Here is a 20,637-nt window from a genome sequence, read left to right on the forward strand (position 1 = left end):
AAACAAACAAGAACCAAAAAACAAACAAAAGCACTCCCAATACCATCTAGCTCTCAGTGTTCTGCTTTATTGCTATATCTTTTATAAGACGCCATAATAATCCCAGTTAAAAGTGATGATCCTTTTCTTGAATCCTGATAAGAATTTATTTAGTTTTTTGTATCTTTCTTACCATTTCTTGCCTTGTAATAGTTACTTATATAAATGTCTTCTAAAACATTAATTTTTACATTTTTCTTTTTCAATTAGAGTTGACATTCAATATTATTTTATATTAATTTCAGGTGGACAGCATGGTGGTTAGACATTAATAATTTACAGTGTGATCTCTCTGATTAGTCTAGTACCACCTCGCACTCTACATAGTTATTACAATATCAATGACTATATTCTCTAGGCTGTACTTTACATCCCCTAATCTTTGCATATTTTTTCAAAAAAATTAAAGCTTTGTTGAGATATAATTCACATACTATAAAATTCAGTGTTAAGTGTACAATACAATTTAGTGGTTTTTAGTATATGCACAGAATTATCCAACATCACCATTATCCAATTCCTAACATATTTATCACCTCCTAAAGGCATACATACCTATATAGCAGTCACCTCCCATTTTCTCCTTTTCCCAGCCCCTGACAAGCACTAATCTATTTTCTGTGTCTATGTGTTAGGTAGTTAGGTAACCATGAGCAACAGAAGCGAAGGCCCAGGCTCCGTAACCATAGAAATGACAACACTGATGCCCCAACCCAAAGGACCTTCCCTTAGCCCTCCCAGAGAAAAGCTCATTTTTTTCAAATAACAATACCCCTACATCCTGAAGTACAAGGAAATAAATGACCATAGCATAGAAACCAGTTTAGGCCAGTTGCAAATGGTTGTGCAGTAAGGAGTACTCTAACCTTCTTTTCACTCAGCCTCATTATACCATCATTACAATGTTATGCATATGCCCGGAAGTTCATGAATCTAATTATAACAGACTGACTTCTCGGAAGGTTCATAGGCAATTAACAGTAGGTTAGACAACAGCTAACTGTCAATCAAAATGACCTCACACATCAATCAGCTAGCGCCACTCTAGTAACAGCCCATCATGGCTCAGATATAAGACAGACCTTCCCTCCTCTACGAGGCTACAGCCCTCTTTGGTATAGCCTGTTTCTGTCTTGAAACATACCTCAATAAATCTTACTTTTCCTAATCTTCACTGATTTGTAATTCTTTACTGTGTTGGTAGAAAGGACCTAGGCCCCACCAGCACCACCAGGACAGCGAGGGACTTAGATTCCCCCCAGCGGTGACTTATGTTTGAACTATTCTGACAGTTTATATGAATGGAATCATATGTAAGGTTGTGGCTTCTTTCACTTAGCAAAATGTTTTCAGGGTTAAAAACTGTCCTGGGAAAACCGTGATAATAATATGTCCTATCTATATGATTAGCTTTTAACTTTCTAGATACTGAGCAGTTTATTCAAGACGTTCCCGGCTTGTTTTATCACACACACCCCCAACCATTTCCCTACCACATTATTGGTAGAAATTCCAATGACTTTATTAATTTTTATACTTTTTTATCATTAGGGTTTTATGAGGTATTAGAGTAAATTGGTGTGCAAAGTCTGCCATCTTGACAGGATTTTAAAGACAAGAAAAATTATCATTGTTCGATATCCTTTGGCATTTGTGGATTAATTGATGCCACTAGTCAGGCTGTATTAACTATGATTTATGTTAAACTATGATTTACGTTAAAATTGGGATCTGACAAAAATGAATGTCAAGTATATGGTATTGATGGTTAGAATTAGAATTCTCTGAGTGGAGAAAAAGGCTTAAAACAAGACTTAAAACATCTGTAAAGTATTTGTATGTAAAGGATATACAAATATATAACCAAATTGGGTATGAGGTCAGTACAAAATAATGACTAGTCTGAGTTCAAAGACATTTGAAAAGAAATGCAGGTTTCTAAACTTTGAAGTGCACTCTCCATTGCTCTCTGAAGATCATTTAGATAGTTATGGGGAAAGAACATTTCGGGCGGAGGGAGCATTAAGTGCAAAGCCCTGAGCAAGGGGCTTGCCTGCTCTGTTCAGAGAACAGCGATAGGGCCAATTTAGTTAAGGTAGAATGAAAAAAAGGGGAAGGAGGTAGCAGGAGACGCAGTCAGAGGAGTAATGGTCACATAGGTCCTCATATATCATGGCAAAGACTTTTAGCTTTCATTCCGAGTGAGATGAGTAGCCATCGAAAGGATGTGAGTAGAGGAATGAAATTGCGTTTTAATAGAATTTCTATTTATGCATTTTGGAAAATACACTGAAGCTTGGCAAACATATAAAACAGGGAGTCGATTGCATTAATACAGGCAAAAATAATTGTTTCTTGGACTAGGTTTATGTCTGGGCAAATTCTGAAGATAGAGGAAATAGAATTTACGGACAAGTTTTGTTTAGAGCCTAAGAGAAGGAAAGACACTGAGGACAATGCCTGGAGTTTTTGGTTGATAACTGAAAGGAGGGAGTTGCCATTATTTTTGACGGAGAAGATTGCAGAGGGACAGATAAGTGAGTATCAGGAGTTCTGTTCTGGTCACCTAGTTTGAAACCTTTCAAGTGGATTTGTTGGGCAGATATTTGAAATTTAGAGGCGAGATTCCAATTGGGGATGTAAATTTAGGAGTCATTAGTGTGTGGGTAGTACTTACAGCCATGAAACTAGGTGAGATCAACTAGAGGAAGAGTGTAGATAAAAAAGAGAAGCAGCCCAGGGACGGAGCTCTGGTGCACTCCAGATTATAGAGGTCAGGTGACAGGGAAGAACCAGCAAAGGAAGCAGAAAAGGAGAAAAGGCAGGTGAGTGTGGAATCTATCTGCAGATTAGATTGTAAGCTGTGTGAGGACAGGAATCATATGTGCTTGTTCAGTGTTGTATCTTTATCTAGTATCTCATTCATAGGAAGCAATAATAGATACTGACTGAATGAATAAAACAATATGATACACTATATTGGTAGTTTGTATTTGAAGTTGAGAGTTCTTTTCCATGCCACCAAATCCTTGATCTTTTTGAAAGTCCTCGTTCTCAGTCACAATGACTGAAGATGTATTAATTCTTCCTTTTCAGATCCAGATGTCTCTTCCAAATGTCCTCCTGTTATTCCCACATTGGTGGCTCTAGCCCTGTAGGGTGGCAATTGGTTATTCTTTAACCCTTCTAAATCATGCAGGACAAAGTATTGTCATGTGGATCAGCTTCGTTTGCTTCCTCTAAGACTCATGGTCAATAATCGGCATGCATGTGTATTCTCAGAGAGGAGGAGAGACCTTAGGTCTTTTCTTCTATGTCTTCCATATTTACTTTTCTTTCTGTTAAACACATTCCTCTATTTGATGCTTTTGTGTTTTGGATGAGAGTCACTTTATGACCTCTCAAAGAAACTTTCACAATTGCATCAGTCTTCTGAGCCCTCAATTTAGTCCTGCTTGCAGCATTTAGCACTCCAGCCAAGAATTCAATGAGTCATTTAGTCCTGTTACCTTGGTAATATTCTAATATGGGGTAACAAAATTGTTTCCTTGGTGGTACTTAGAAACAATGTATGTTGACCTAGTTACAAGTGTTTGTTATATGGTACAATACTATACAGTATGGAGAAGCTATTTGGACATATATTTAGAGTAAAATAACACAATAAAGAATAAAACTCAGAATTTTACTTTCAAAGTTTTTACCATAGGAAAAATTAACATTCAAGTCACAAGACTCAGAATTACCTATAAAAAGAGTATAGAAAGTAAAAGAGAGCACTCTTAGAGTTTTAATTTTCAGAAGTTCACGTGTTACTGTGATAGTTCTTAAAGTTGTTGGTGAGATAATGATGACAAATATGTCAGAATGCCCTAGAAATTACCAGTATCTTCAGACCAGGAACTGAATGAGGTAAATTCAAATTTTGAAGAAAAAAAATTAAAATAAAAAAAAGTATTACCTTCAGAAAATGAAACCACTGTCCTACTTAAGTTGCTCTCATTGTTATGACAATGTCAAGCATTCTTGTGCTTAAAACATCCTTCTATTGTTTTAAAAGTTGATAAATGTGAGAAAGTAACGTAGGTCTGGATTTCTAAATCTACACTAGTATGTTCGTTTTGGGCATCATAATGGTAATGTGTAAAGCATGTGTCACATTTATTAGTTAATCCTTTTACTCTGTAAAGGCAATTTCCATTCAAGGAATCTATAGTGAGGGTGAAGTTGCAAACTGTTATAATAATAATTTTGGTTTGCAATTTTCTGATTAACAGCTTTCCATAAAAATGTCATACCATGAGACAAATATAGGAAATAAATGACATTTCTTTTTCTGTGAAATTCCATGTTTCATAAGAAACACTTGAAGGATTTCCTTTCTCGTATTTAGAAAATGCACTGGGGCTATACAATAGTTTCCCCTTATCCTTGGAGGATATAGTCTGTGGATAAACCGTGGATAGTACTGAATCCTATATATATTGCTTTTTTCTATATAGTCATACCTATGATAAAGTTTAATTTATAAATTAGGCACAATAAGAGATTGATAACAATAACTAATATGATAAAATACATAACAATATACTATAATAAAAGTTATGTGAATATCTAGGTCTCTCTTCTCTCAGAATATCTGGTAACTGATCTGATAACCTAGTCAGCTAATAAGTGACTAATGAGCCAGAAGCTTATACAGTATGGCTACACTGAAGAATGGAATGATTCATGTCGCAGGCAGGATGAAGCAAGATGGCTCAAGATTTCATCATGCTACTCAGAACAGTTGAAATTTAAACTTATGAATTGCTTATTTCTGAAATTTTCCATTTAATATTTTTAGATGGCATTTGGCCACAGATAACTGAAACCAAGGAAAGCAAAACTGCGGATAAAGAGGAATTACTATATAGGAAGCCCTCCTCACTTAATGTCCTTGATAGGTTCTGTGACTTTAAGCAAAATGATGTATAATAAAACCAATTTTACCATAGGGAAATTGATATAAATAAGAATTAGGTTCCTATGGCATCTCATCAACTTTATAATGATTCAATGCTGAACTAAATAACGTTACTTGAGGACCTGCTCTAGTTTAAAAGTAACATGCAATCTGCTGCCAATCTTTGATGTAATCTCAGAAGAGAATGGGGCATTTACATTAGGTTGAAATGGTTATCAAGCTTTATCAAAGTTAATCATAGAGTCTTCTGTCAAAGGAGATGCAGGCTAAATAAAAGTTTCCACATAGACCCCAGTTTTTTTGTGTGTTAAAGTAATTTACAACTTGTATTTTAATTTACCCCCCCTCTACTTTGTTACATACTATTCTCAAGCTTTCAGTCACTTTCAAATTTGTGCATGTCAAATATTGTACTAAAATTCATTCTTGGATGATCATTATGACTTTAAAAAAGTCATTTTTCTTTGGTCTTGTTCATAGTTATGAAACCAAAGAAAAGCATCAGAAATTGTGCTGGGGTTTTGATTGTCTTAGTCTGCTTCAGTTGCCATAATTAAATACAATATGATGAATGGCTTAAACAGAAATTTATTTTCACACAATTTGGAGACTTTGGAGACTTGAAGTCCAAGATCAAAGTGCCAACCAATTCCATAACTGCTGAGAAGGCTCTTTTCCTGGTTTGTAGATGGCCACTTCTCCAAGTATGCTCATATAGCTTTCTTTGGCATATTTATATGGAGAGAGATTTCTCTCTCAAGGTTATCAATTCTATTGAATCAAGACTCCAGTCTTATGACTTCCTAAAAGCCTCATCTCCAAATAAAATTATGTTGGGGTTTAGGGATTCAACATAGAAATTTTGCAAGGATAGAATTCAGTCCATAGCCCTGGTGTATCAACGGATTCAACTACATCAGTATTTCCAGTGGTTTAGCATGTTTCAATGTTTTCATCTCTATAGTCAACATTTATGGACCACGTACTTTGTACCTGACGCTGTACTAAATTTTGGGTGTTATAAAGATGAATAAAAGAGTCTCATGCCTGAAAGCTTAATATTGTCTAATAGATGAGGTGAACATATATATCCACAAACATTATAATACCATGTGAGAAGCAAATAGAAATGTATACATTGTATTCCAGTAAGAATGTCTCGCTATACTGTATTATCTATCCATATATTAATTAGTGATTTTTTTTTTACATAGTAGCTGTCCATTATTTACTCTGATCTTCTATCCAGCCACCAGAAGCTATGTTATGTTTTAGGTAGGATATATTGGTCCTGAGCTGTCTTAAGATCTTGTGCCAGAATTTCTGCTTCTTTCACTCATTGTGGCAAAGGCTTTCTTTGTGCCATTATTTCTCTTGTCATTTCTCTCCCTCAATATGTGATCAATATGATTTAGAAAGTTTAGATGACTTTTATATCCTCTAAAAGTCAATTTATTACCCCTATCAATTAATAAGACTGTTTTTAATTGGAGTTGAATTACTTGCTACTTATGAAGAATATTTTCTCACAGACTTTGACTTAAAATTAAGCAGCATTAGTTTTATGATTGTATCAATATCTGTTTCAATGTACAATGAAGTTAGATGTGTCCATACATTAGTGTGATGTAATTTATGCTTGGTCACCCTTTCATTATTGGTATCAAGTGGAGCCAAAAGTAGAACCACAGTTAATACACTTTTTTAATTGAAAAAAAATTAGACATTGATAAAATTTATGAAGTAACTCCCCCGTTTACTCTAGCACCCATCTGTCATTACACACAACCATTACAATAATATTGATTATACGCCCTACGCTACACTCTAAATTCCCATGACTGTTTTGCAACTACTAATTTGTACTTCTTCGTCCCTTCACCGTTTTCACCCAGCCCTCTTTAATGTCATTTGAACCCCTCTTTAATATTATTGCCACCGTCAGACCTTTTCAGGGCTGTTCTGTGGTTAATTTCCCAAAATAGGCTGTAAAAGTTCGGGAGACACCCTGAATTTATAAGCATTGAGCTTAGCTTTGTCCTGCTGGCTTCCTCAGTCTTATTGTGACTGTTAGGTTTTAAGCTGTTTCTATGGGTTTTGCTCTTTTATTTATTTTAGCTGGTGGACACACCTTTTCCTTTTTAAACTGGCGTGCTGATGGCCTTTCCTTGTAATAACAGTTGACATAATTCTGTTGAGCTGAAAGAAAACAGTATTAAAGAAACACCGGCTATTTTCAACTTTCTCAGACCTCTGCAAGGAGGAGTGTAGGTCTCAAACTAGGGTCAGGTGGAGAAAGAGATACTAGGATGTGCAACTAAGAGTTTCAGGTTCTCAGGCATATTTTTCTTTGCTCAGAATTTAGATCTTTGCCCGGACCCTAGGATACTGAATTAGAAGAGTAATGAGATACCATTTTTTCACCTGTTAGTTTGGCAAATGTTTTAAACAGGCAATAACAACCATTGCTGGCAAATACTCGGGATGTAAACATTCCCTTACTTTGGTGGTAGGAGTGTGAATTCCTCAACTTTTTTTGCAAATAAATGTGACAGCAATTATTTGAATCAAAACTACTATATGTTATATAGTAATTCCAGTTCTAGAATTCTAATTTATATTTTAAAAATTACATTTGATAAAGAACATAATAATGCTATTTGTAGCATTGTTTTTCATGTCAAATCATAAATGATCTGAATGCCCATGAATAGAGAATTAAATAAATTGCCGCATGCACACGCATATACAATGGAAAATGATAAATTGAGATATTTAAATGTTCCAAATGAGAGGAATGTTCACAATATACAGTGACATGAATAAAAGCAAATTCAAAGTAAAATGGGTAGTATCAGCCTGTCAAAAAAAAAAAAAAAAAAACCTAAAAACGGGTTAAGTGGTCTTTCCCTGGTGGAACCATAGAAAATATAGAAGAGGAGAAAAATGGTGCCTGCTGTGCCAGAAACTCTTAAGAAAGAGTGAAGGAATTTTGCAGAGCTGAAGATCAAATGCTTCAGAAAGAAGTTTGCTCAAAAGATATTTTGAAAGACAAAGAAGAAGCTGATTTTTGAGGAAGTTGAACACTATTACAGGAATATAGGCAGATATATAGAACTGAGACAAGAATGGCTGGGATGGCGAGAAAAGCTGGCAACTTCTGTGTACCTGCAGAACCCAAACTGGCCTTTGTCATCAGGATCAGCATTAACGGTGTGATCCCAAAGGTCTGAAAGGTGATGCAGCTTCTTCACCTTTACCAGCTCTTCAATGGTACCTTTGTTAAGCTCAGCAAGGCTCTAATTAACATACTGAGGATTGTAGAACCATATATTTCATGGAGGTACCCGAACCTGAAGTCAGTGAGTGAATTGGCCTATAAGCGTGGTTAAAGCAAAATCAACAGGAAGCTAATTGCATTGACAGGTAACACAGTGACTCCTGGATCTCTTGGTAAATATGGCATCATCTGCATGAATGATCTCATTCATGAGAATACTCTTCAAAGAAGCAAACTTTAGCTGGCCCTATAAAAGGTGAAATGAAAAAGACCATAGAGATGCTGGAAATAGGGAAGACCAAATGAACAAATTTATTATAAAGATCAACTAAGGTGTCTGCCATAATTATTTTTGTAATGCGTTCAGTTAATGTACAGTGACTGCTTTCAAACTGAAATGCAAAACAAATGAAAAACAAAAAACCAAAAACAACTCTGTCCTCTCCCCAGCCACCCCCCCCCAAAAAAAAACCAGGTTATATGATTGACCAAAGAGAAAATGGGACAAGTACACACTCAATTCTTCATATTTGTTATTTAAGGGAGGTGTAAGAAGATTATTTACATTCCCTCATTTATTCATTTGTTATATCATAAAAGGGAAGCCAAAAAAATGGAGGCTGGGTGAGAGGAGGGCTGAACACCAATATGGCAGTCAGCCTCATTGTCTACCCCTTAAATGGGAGCAGGGGGCTGCCTCTGACTTATCGAGCATAGAGATTTGGAGAAGTCTGTTGATCGACGAGGAAGAGAACGGCTGGGCCACCCAAGTGTCCTGCAGTTACTGACAGCCACCCTCTCCTGTACAGTGGTCTTTAGGTTGCCTGGGGGCAGCTCTCTTCAGTTAGGTGCACTCATGCACTAAAATCCTCTTCAGGAGAAGTTCTGCCCTTACCTATGCCAGGCTTAGCTTCCTAGGGTGGGAAGAATGAGAGCAGCAGAAAATTATGGATGGATGAAGGTCCATCTACTACAGGTCTGAGTAGAAATTTCCAGATGAGTCAAGAAATTGGCCAGATATTCATGCTTCCCTTCTCACCCCGCCCACAGACTTAGGTGCCAATTTGCATGTGGTGTCACTGTCCAAAGATTTGCTAGGAGAAGAATATGGTAGGATAATATTTGAAGTTATTCATCTATGCTTTTCCGTTTCCTGATATATATTTTCCTCCCTCGGTTCTTCCTCTTTCAAGCAGATTTTGGCCCTGAGGAAGTGTGAGGCAGGATAGTATTTCTGGCTATGAATTACAAGTAACCCAAATCAGAAGAGGTCAGGCAAGATTGCCAGAAAAGGCAAAATGGAGGCTTTGTGGGAGTCGACCAAGTACAATGGCTAGAGAAATGATTGGAGGTGAGTTTTCTAACCTAAAAAGATGTTCCCATGGAAAAAGGGAGGTGTGGGGGGAAGAGAAGGGAGCAAAAAGATAGGATCTGTGCCTGGTTTTCAACAACATAAAGAAGGGAGTGGTAAAACCCCAGAGGGGAAGACACATGCTTGGTATTGACACAAATGAAACTGAGAGGATTCATTCCCCAATGGCAGACATTTTAGAATCATAAAAATGCTGCCATGAATATCGTTGTGTTCCTGCGCAAGAGTTTTTCTGGGATTTTAGATACTTCAGAAGTTGACTTCCTGGGTCCTAAGCTTCAAGCTTTGCTAGATATTGCCAAAATGCTTTCCAAATTATATCGATTTCCTCTCAACCTCATATTTTTCTTCTCAAATGTCAACTACATTCCCTATAGTAAAACTTCAATGTTCATTAATCACCAGTGATGAATATTAAGAATTTGAAAGTTTCTGTTTCCCCTAGTTCCCCACCACACGTGTCATTGTCAGGCTTTTGGATTTTTTCCAGCTTGGTGGACATAAAAGAGTATCTTGTTTTAAAACATTTTCATGTTTCTATTAGCAACTCATAGCTTTTTTTCATATCTTATTCATTATATAGAGCTACTCTTCTGTGAACTGAAGGTTTATATCGATTTCTTTACTGGAATTTTTATCTTTTTCTTACTTAGAGGATATTTTTATATATTCCGGATTGCAATTATTTCTCAAATGTCTTGTAAATATTTTCTCTGTCTCTAGCTTGCCTTTTAACTTTGTTTATGATGTCTAATATAGAGAAATCTGAAATGTTAATGTCATCAAATGTATTTATCTCTTAGTTTATACTTACTGGTTTTTTCTTAATAGACTTTTTTTTTTTTTTTTTTTTTTTTTACAGCAGTTTCAGGTTCATAGCAAAATTGAGCATAAGCACTCAGATTTTCAGTATACCCTTTACTTCGACACATGCATAGCCTCTTCCGTTATCAATATCCTTGCCAGAGTGGTACATTTGTTATAATTGATGAAATTTTTTATATTTTAAGAAGTCTTTTCTTTAATGCTGTAAGATAATCTATGTTTTCTTTTAAATTTTTAAGGTTACTTTGAGCTCGTATGTCTTTAATCCTGTGGAATTTCTATTTGCGTATAGAATGAGAAAGGATGTAATGTTCTGATACATTTAAAAGTTGGTTCCTCAGTCATATGGGGTCAGAACATCCTGTTGGCAGATACACCCGCAGCTCCACGGAAAGATCCAGGACAGTAAAGCAGTTCACAGCAGGCATCAGGATTAGATATTGCGGCTAAAGCACTGGGCTCCAGATAAGCCTCAGAAACCAAAGATCAAATTAGTGGTGTTACCTGGAATAGTGAATGGGGTGATCTCTGTGGAGTTCTCATGTTGGAGACATTAGCTAAAAGGGAACTAAAGACATCACTCATTGAAAAAGGAGAGACTTGGCCTGGCCTCCCAGTAGGTTATCAGGATCTGTGTCAAATAACCAACCAACCAGCAACCGTAGCAGCAAATATGGCAGAACTAATACAGCCAAAGTATTTTCCAAGCAAATGTAGACAATCCAGATGAAAGTACTTGCTGGATAATGTTGAATTTGTGTAATATCACTTATTTAACATATACTATAAACTTCTTTAAGTTTTTAAAAACTGAACATAGTGAAGGGAAAAAAAATCCTCTTTTAATTGTTTAATTGAAAATAATAAGACTCATATTTATTTCTGTCCCCCAGAAAAGAATAAAAATCAATTTCAATAATTTGAACAGAGATTTTTTTTTGGATGAAATTTATTTTCTGTAAGTAAAATAACTATGCAGAATTTCATGGTAATTTTTTTAATATAGCTTTTTAAAGAAAATGAAAGAATACCTTGAGTTACACAAACCACTTATATTGGTATTATGCTTTCTAAAGTAAAATCTCAGTGTATATCATCTCAGTTATCAGAATTAAAAAGTATAATCCAAAATCCAGTGTGTGATTTCTAAGATGAGTGTCAAATGAAGTATTTGAAATATAGATCAATCTTTGTAATAAAAAAATTTTTTTAAATAAAAATAATTAGCTGGGGCTATCCCACATACATTCTGAATCCCCCAGTTCCCCCATGTAATTTTTCTTATTCTACAACACATGGGATTCTTTCTATGAATGACATCAGTTTGGAAATACCCATTGGTTTTCTGAGTTATAAATGGATATCTCACTATGAACATTGGATTATATTATGATTCATACTTTCACTTCTTTTTTTTAATACTATCATTTTGAAAAAGTGAAAATGAAACTGTTTAATTGGCCAACAGTTCACAAGAGAGAGGAAAAAGTGAGATGGAATATAATGATTCACAAAATATTTTAGGATTATATTTCAAATATTTTAAAATATTTCTTAAAATATTGTGAAAACCATTAAGTAAAAATGATGTAGTTGTGACAAAAATTTTGCTCTTGGAGAGTTAATCTAGGACCAGAGTTCTGCTTTACATAAACACATTTTTTTTTTCTGATTTATCTCTTTCTCAACTCTTTTCCTTTGTAGAATCCAGTCTTCTACCTCTAGAATTTTTTTCCCCTAGGCATTACACTATGGTAGAAAAATGATGTTAGCTAGAGAGTTAGGAACGGAGGAAGGAAGGAAGGAAGGAAGGAAGGACGGAAGGAAGGAAGGAGGGAGGGAGGGAGGGAGGGAGGGATTTTCGTATATTGTCGTGTATGGGTAGTGGTTTCCTTTGCTTTGCGTATTCTTTCTGTTTTGCTTCACCTCCCGCAAGCCCCCTGCCTCCACCTCCGTCCTCCACCTCCTTAATGTGAAAAGTTACAATATGATTTCAGGTTTGAGAGCCAAATTTCAAGTTTCCTCAGGGCAGGAGTCACACCTGCTCATTGCTGTGTTTCCTGAATCTTCGTTAGTTCCTGGCACATAGCAACGTTCAGCAAATATTTGTTGAATAAATGAACACAGTAGCTTACAAACAGTTCCTGTACTTCATGGTTTTCTGTGGAAAACCACAAGAAAAAAATGTTCTCTGAGGTCTCAGCATTCTAGTAACCATGAAGTATCAGGAATCTAATGAATATCCCTTATGAGATCTTTAAAATAGTGATGCTTAGTATGAAGTACGAGGTCTATGCCTAGATGCCCCAATGCCTTGTGATTCTTTATTTAACATTACTTATTAGAAAGAGGATTTTGTCAGAGATTATAAACCCTTTATAAAGATTAATATAATTTTACAAATCTTTCTATTATGCGTAAATTTACCTTCCTGTGCTGCCTGTCACTAAATGGCAGTTCTTATCAAAGAATTATGTCTTGTGGGTCAATATGTGTTTTCCTGTAAATAAATTGGTTCCTTAGCTTCAAGTCTCCCCTTCCCAGATAATTTTTTTTTCCTATCTAGCAGCAAGTATGGCAGATATCACTGCTTTGATGCTTGTATTTCAAAATTACAAACTCATTTAGCTTAAGGCATTGAAGAATAATGTTATCTAAAAGAGGACATCACCTTCAGTTTTTAACCATCATTAGCATCTTAATATGGAGTGGTCTAACAGATCAGTTAGCCAGTCACTCTGTGGATTTCTAAGAGGTTGAACACAGGAATGATATGATTGTGCAAGTAGTAAGGAGTACAAAATGTCTAAAGGGCAGCACATTTTTGAAGATCGTTTAGCAGGAAATATAAAAGTTACTCCTTCCAAAAATTGTCAGGAGCCCCAAAACACCATTTAAAAATATTAGAATATCCCAATGTCAGTTATACCAATAAGCTGAGCTGAAAATAGTATTGAGAATGTGCTGAGAATATTAACAAAATGGTTCTTGTTTTAAGCCACTACATTTTGTGGTAATCAGCAATATATTACCAGAACAGAATTGCTATAAACATTAAATAGATACTAAGGAAAAGAAAGTCAAACAGTGAAATTATCTTTGAAAACTTGAGGTAAAAAAATCAGTCAATCGATTCAATCTCCCCACCCCAAAAGCTTAAGGCAATTAACAGCAGAAATCTGGAAATTATCTTACTGAAACAAAATAGCTTATAAATCAATAGGACTTGACTTGTAACCTGTTAAATATTTTTAAAAGAAATAATGTTTTAAACAGAAAGGGAGTCGGTCAGCCTGGCATATGAAAGAAGGAAATAAGGAATCCATGAAGTGCACTTTGGCAGAGAGCTCTAGAGAAATTTGTTCCCAAGGTTTGTCCTTTCTGGTGCTGATTGTTGAAATCATAGCATTAATTATTCTTCGCTTGATGCCACGGCGTATCTTGTTTGAATCAGCCCCTACTCTCTCTGTATTTATATTCACTAAGCAATATTTGATTATAATTTGATTTCTGATATAACTTTACAAAGAAGGAATGTTTTGGCCAAAGGGCCCCTTGGCCGTCGTATTCCTCATTATAATTAATGAGTTTTTCTCCCCTGGTTTGTATAGAGGTCTCCTCAGTCTAGTTTGTATAAGTTACAATTCTCAAGTTTCACCAAGATTGAGTTTTCATACAGACAAGGCTGAGCAACAGAATTTGGACTGCAGTGGCTTTCCCAAGGCTGTTGTCACTTTGATGAGTCCTCTTGGCCTTCCCACATCTTGTGGGAACAGCATGAAAGAATACCTTATCACATATGTGGCACAGAGTGGCGGTGTACCACAAATGTTAGTTTCCATCCCAAAGTGTTTTCTCCAACAGCTTGTATAAGGAAGAGGGAAAGGAAATAGCGTAATGAGAAGAGGCAGAGCAGGGAGGAAAAAGAGAGCGAAAGAGTTGACTGAAGGAATGCTTTATTGACATATCAAGTTCTGACAGAAATCTCTGTTGCAGTGACAAATTGTACCTTGTCAGGTACGATGGTTAATTTTATGCATCAACTTCACTGGGCCATGGGGTGCCCAGACATTTGGTCAATTATTCTGGGCATTTTTAACATTTGAACTGATGGACTGAGTAAAGCAGATGGCCCTCCCCAACGTGGGTGGGCCTCATCCAATCAGTTGAAGGCCTGGATAGAACGAAAGGCTGATTCACCCGCACAAGAAGGAACTCCTTCTTCCTGACTGCTTTTGAGCTGAGGCATCAATATTTTCTTACTCTTAGACGATAACTGAAGCATCAGCTTTTCCTGGGTCTCAAGCCTGCCAATGTTCAGACTGGAACTACACCATCAGCTCTCCTGAGTCTCCAGCTTGCCAGCTGAAGAGCTTGAAACTTGCCAGCTTTCATAATCATGTGAGCCATTTCCTTATGATAAATCTTTTTCTATCTATATGCGTCCTAGTGGTTTTGTTTCTCTGGAAAACCCTGACTCATATGTCAGGTATCTTCATGAAATGGCATGTTGCCAGAAAATTTTACTTTTGCAAATGAATTAGCTCTTTAATATACTCATTGGCAGGGGAAAAATATTTTTATCTAAACTAGATTTCTGTGTTCTCATGAACACTTGTCAAATTTATCCCCAGGAATGAAAAATTATATATAATAATGAATTTAAAAAATTCAATGTATTCTTATGTCAGAGATATCTGTGGTACATATTGCCTGGTTGCTTTTATTTGTGATGCTGCCATTCCTTTAGATTAACAGGCTTTTTCCACAAATCCCCAAACTCAAATCTGATTCGTCTCTTCACTCAGCCATCCACTACAAAGTCAACAGCTCTACAACTTGCAAGTACTGCCCAAGTGTTTTCAAGAATAATTAATAAAAAGAAAATATGAATGATTAAGTGGTTATATTCCATTACAGTAACATAGGACCATTCATTAATTTCCACAAGCATTTGTTGAGTATCTATCAATGAATCAGACTGGAGAAACAAAGATTAAACAAATACAGATCTTTTCCTTCAAGAGGGAAGATAGGAAAACAGGTATGAGAGCTAAGAGGGAAACAAAAGTTTATCAAGCATCTATACTTTACTAGGCACTCTGTTGGGAGCTTCGCAATGGGTTTTTGCAACAGCTTCCCAAGGTAGATACTGTTATCCCTCATTTCTGAGGACACCTAGGCTCAGAGAGATCCTCTGTTAGAAGAGTAGAAATTAGAGCTAGTATTCACTGAGCCTCAGCAACACTAAAATTCAAACCCAGGTCATTGTCTTCACACCTTTTCCTCTTTGCACTTTACCTTGTTGCTTTATTCTAGACCTGCACTGTGTGAAAATAGACACTAACTACGTGTGGTTATAAAGCACTTGAAATGTGTCCAGTTCAAACTGAGATGCAAAGACTTAATATGAAAAGAATGTAAAAGATGTCATTAATAATTTTCATATAGACTACATGTAAGAATGATAATATTTTGGATGTACTGATGTATTAGTCATGGTTTTACAGAGAAACAGAACTCATGGTATTTACCTGCCTGTCTGTCTACTATCTATCTGTCTGTCTATCTATCTATCTATCTATCTATCTATCTATCTATCTATCTACCTACCTATCTACAGAGAGAGAGAGAGAGAGAGAGAGCAAGAGCAAGAGAGAGACAGAGAGAAAGAGACAGAGACAAGAGAGAGAGAAGGGAGATATATTTTAAGGTATTGGCTCATGCACTTATAGGGGCTTGCAAATCTAAATCCGCAGAGCAGACTGGCAGGCTGGAGATGCAGGTAAGAGTTGATATTTCAATCTTGTGTCTGAAGTCAGCAGGATAAGCCACACAGGCTGAAAACTCAGGCAGTGTAGTACATTGAATTGTTCCCCACCCCCACCTCTGACCAAGTTATGTGTTGAAGCTCTAATCCTCAATGTGATTGTTTTTGAAGGTATGGCCTTTAAGAAGTAATTAAATTTAAACGATGTCATAAGGGTGGGGCCCTAATCTAAGATAACTGATGTTCTTAGAATAAGTGGAAGAGACACCAGGGATGCACGAGAACAGAGAAATATCTGTGTGGAGACAAAGAGCGAAGTTGGCCCTGTGCAAGCGGAAGAGAGAGGCCTCCGAAGAAACCAAATTGCCAGACTTGATCTTGGAATTCCAGTCTTTAGAACTCTGAACAAGTACATTTTTATTGTTTAAGCCACCCAGTCTATGGTATTTTCTTATGACATCCCTAGTAAACTAATACTGGGTTTCTATGTTGCAATCTTGAGTTTGAATTTCTTCTCTGGGAAACCTCAGTCCTTGCTTTTAAGGCCTTCCACTGATTGGATGAAGTCCATTACATTATGAAAGTATTCTGCTTTACTTAAAATCTACAGCTTTAAATATTAATCATATCTAAAAATATTTTCACAGCAATATTGGTATTGGCGTTTGACCAAACAACTGGGCACCATAGCCTACTCACATTGATGTATAAAATTAACCATCACACGTGGGCTCAATAAAACATACCATTAAATTTTTTACCTGTTCCTTTTCTCTTTTTAAAATGTGACTACCAGAAAATTTTAAATTATGTATGTGGCTGATATTTGTCACTCACACTAAATTTTAATTGGACAGTACTGCTCTAGATATTTATCAAATAGATTGCGAGTTTCATGAAAGATACATGCACAAGGTTCCATGGGAGTGTGAATGAAAGGCATTGACATCTTCTTGGGGCTATCAAGGAGGACTTTGAAGAGATGGTGAGATGATTTAAGTATAAACTCTGAAGCCAGAATGCCTGCGTTTAAATCTCTGCTCCGCTACTTTGCTGGATGGATGGCCCAAAGCAAGAAATTTGCTCTCTTTGTGCCTTGTTCTCTTCATTTGTAAAATGGGGTAGTAATTTAACCTTCTGCATGGGGTGGTGTGAGGGTTAAATGATCTTGTACATTTAAGAATTTAAAACAGTGCCTGAGACAGTGAAACTCAGTAAATATCAGTTTAAAAAGGTCATGCTTGAGCAGATTCTCATCAGATAAAGGGCTGGACAGATCCCCAAGGGCTTATTGAAAAGGGATGAATTTCTAGTGAAGGGAACAACAAACACTCTTATTTGGGATTTGTTTTCTGTCTTACCCCAGGAAAATTAGCAGCAGGGTATAATTAGTATATGATGTCATTTAGATTTGACCCAACTTGCACTGACTTTTTGCATTATTTGAGGAATGACCACTATGCACTTGGCATGATGCTTGGCACCCAGTTTAGTCATCGTTTTACCTGATCTCAGCAGCACTCAATTGTCCTGACCATGGCCTTCCTTGCAAAACACTGAGATTTTAGTATGGTTGTCTCTTGGTTTTCTCCAAACCCTCTGGGTCTGCAACTTTGACTCCTTTGACTCCTACAATCAGGGTCAAGCTCAATCCTTGTATTTCTCTTCCTTTCATTTTATACTCTCTCCCTAGAACATCTCATATACGCTTATGCAAGGCCTTAGTTACCACAGATACCACATATGACTCACAAATTTGTATCTATGGTCCAGACTACTCCGCTGAGCTCCATATCTGAATAATCAGATGCCTACTTGATTACCTCACCTGTGTGTCTCAGCGACATCTCATATTCAGCATGTCTTAAATGTATTCACCTGCCCCCCATCTAATATACCTTGTTTTTTTTTTCAGTGTTCCCAACTTGTATCTTACAAAGTCAGAAGTGTATGAGTTATCCCTTATCACTCTTTATTCAAATTCTTCCCAACATCAAGACTTACCAGTTCTGCTCCACTTAATCCAAGGCTGCCCTCATTTCCTACCCACATCACTGGATTAGATCCCTGCGTCCTTTTTGACTCCCTTCTCATTTCCTCTCCACATGGGCTGGTATTTTTGAATTTCAAATCTCATCGTATCATTACTCTTCTCAAGATATTTCATGATTCTCATGTTCATTGGATAAAGTTAAAAAAACTATTGTCTTAGAAAAATCGAAAACAAGGTTGTAATTTCTGGACCCCAACTACCATTTCAGCTGCATTTCATATCAGGCTTCTCGTCATCTAGACACATAGATCTTTTGTCATCTCCTTGTTCCAATCACATACCTTCTGGCTGTAGGCCCCGTTCCCTCTACCCCTCCTCATATTCTCAGAACACCATTCTCCTGCAGAGAATTTACAATAATTGAGATTTATTTGTGCGATCATTTGATTATTGTCTGTTTCCCCCACTAGATCATAAACACCAAAAAGTCTGAAATTGACCATCTTTTCCCTCCTACTGTATCTCTGTCCTAGGAAAGTGCTGGCACATAACAGAAACTTGATAAATAAATTCATAGTCTTAGTGCTCACATTGACTCTGCCTCACAGGTATTTTCATTCCTCAATTAACATGTGCAGCCAGCGAGGTTTAGTAGGCTTATCGACATGCCCAAGATTGCAAAACTGGTAGGTAGAAGAACTTGAAACTGAAAGCAGGTCATTCTGTTTTTACTCTTCCACACCACACCTTAGACATCTTTGTTTCTTAAGCTTTGGGGAATAACAAGAATCAGGAGACTGCGTACACCTCCCATTTCTCCTCCCTGGATTACATGATGCACTGGGCTCTCAGTGACTGTACTTATTTCTGAACATGCATTTTTATTTTGGAAAACTAACAAGTTGTTAATGAAATGTGATTAAGAGAGAATAACCTCTAATTGTCCTATAACCAGGAACTCTGGATGTTTTTGATTCAGCAGAAGAAAAATCGAGATTTGGAAAATTGAGAAAAAAATTTCATTAATAAATAAAAAGACCATTTCAGATTTGCTGCAAAAGAAGCAAATACGTTGAGGTAGAAAGCGGGATGATTTGATTCAAGTACACAGATAAACACATTGACAAATTTTTACCACCTCTATTAGTAATAATCAGGATAACTTATCTGGTTATAGTCTTTTTATTAAGTTGGGCCACATAAAATTGCTGACATTTGGTCATTTTTTATCACAAAATAGCATTTTCTTATGGTTTAATTCCCTCATAAAGAGGTATTTCCCCATCTCTCTTTTGTGTCCCGGGAAACATTTTATTTGTCATCGATTCTTTGAAAAGAGGTAACTTTGATTGACTTCGCTGACTCAAATGTCGATTCTTCTTTCTCCCCTATTACTATATGTGCACCCACCTTCCATCTGGGAGCTGTGGACTAGAGATAATTCACTATTCGATCAATGGTAATGAAACCTCATGTAGAGAAAAGAATGGAGGAACTCCACATTTATATCTCCACATTTAGAGAAAATGGCCTGAAGCAATATTTTCCTGCAAACTTTAATATGACTCATGGCAATTACTCATGTTGAGTGAAAACAGTGAAACAATGGATTAAACCAGGGAGCAGAAGGTATTTTCTTAGGGAGAAGGAGATGAGAAATCATGTTAACCAAAAGAGATGACTTTGGTTTCTGAATTTCCAGTTCCTAGCCTGTCTCTAAGAGGCTCTACTGTATTTTATTTCTCATCTATGAATATCCATGAAATATTCCTTTTGTAGTTTTCTAATAAAATTCTTTATTTGTGCTTGTTAGAGAAAACTCTTTTCCTCACCACCAAGCGATTCCTGACCAAGACAAAAATTAAATGGGATGGTATATATGAGGCTTTTCTTTTCTCTTCTCTTTTTCCTTTCCTTTCCTTTCCTTTCCTTTCCTTTCCTTTCCTTTCCTTTCCTTTCCTTTCCTTTCCTTTCCTTTCCTTTCCTTTCCTTTCCTTTCCTTTCCTTTCCTTTCTTTTTTCTTTTCTTTCCCTTTTTTCCCCTTTCCTTTCTTTCCCTTCCTTTCCCTTCCTCTTTCTTTTCCTCTTTTATAAACTATAATGACAAATCTGAGGCACAGCTCTTTAAAATAAGAAATGTGCTTTCTCTTATGAAACTCGCTTTCAGAATAGAAATTTATTCATGTTGGCCAATTATATTTTCTTTGAAAATCCAGTAGCCAAGGAGAAGAATATGTTGCTTCAATGAGATACAAAATACATGTTATTCAGTGGGTTTTATCTTAGACAATTGACACAAATGTACAAGCAAACATTCATTTGGGATCCAGAGTCTTTTAGAAATTGTTCAATTGGATTTCCCCTTTTCACTTCAGAAGGGATTATTCTGAGCT

General features: G+C 36.4%; 1 protein-coding gene and 1 pseudogene across 2 annotated transcripts in view; both read left to right on the forward strand.

The window, feature by feature from the left end:
- MRPL39 (mitochondrial ribosomal protein L39) overlaps positions 1 to 20,637 on the forward strand; it is a 131,427-nt gene that overhangs the window by 92,060 nt on the left and 18,730 nt on the right. The window lies entirely within an intron of this gene.
- LOC107508536 lies at positions 456 to 16,092 on the forward strand (annotated as a pseudogene).

This window comes from Rousettus aegyptiacus, unplaced genomic scaffold (genome assembly GCF_014176215.1).
Source record: "Rousettus aegyptiacus isolate mRouAeg1 unplaced genomic scaffold, mRouAeg1.p scaffold_m13_p_4, whole genome shotgun sequence".
In the NCBI taxonomy this organism is placed as follows: Eukaryota; Metazoa; Chordata; class Mammalia; order Chiroptera; family Pteropodidae; genus Rousettus; species Rousettus aegyptiacus.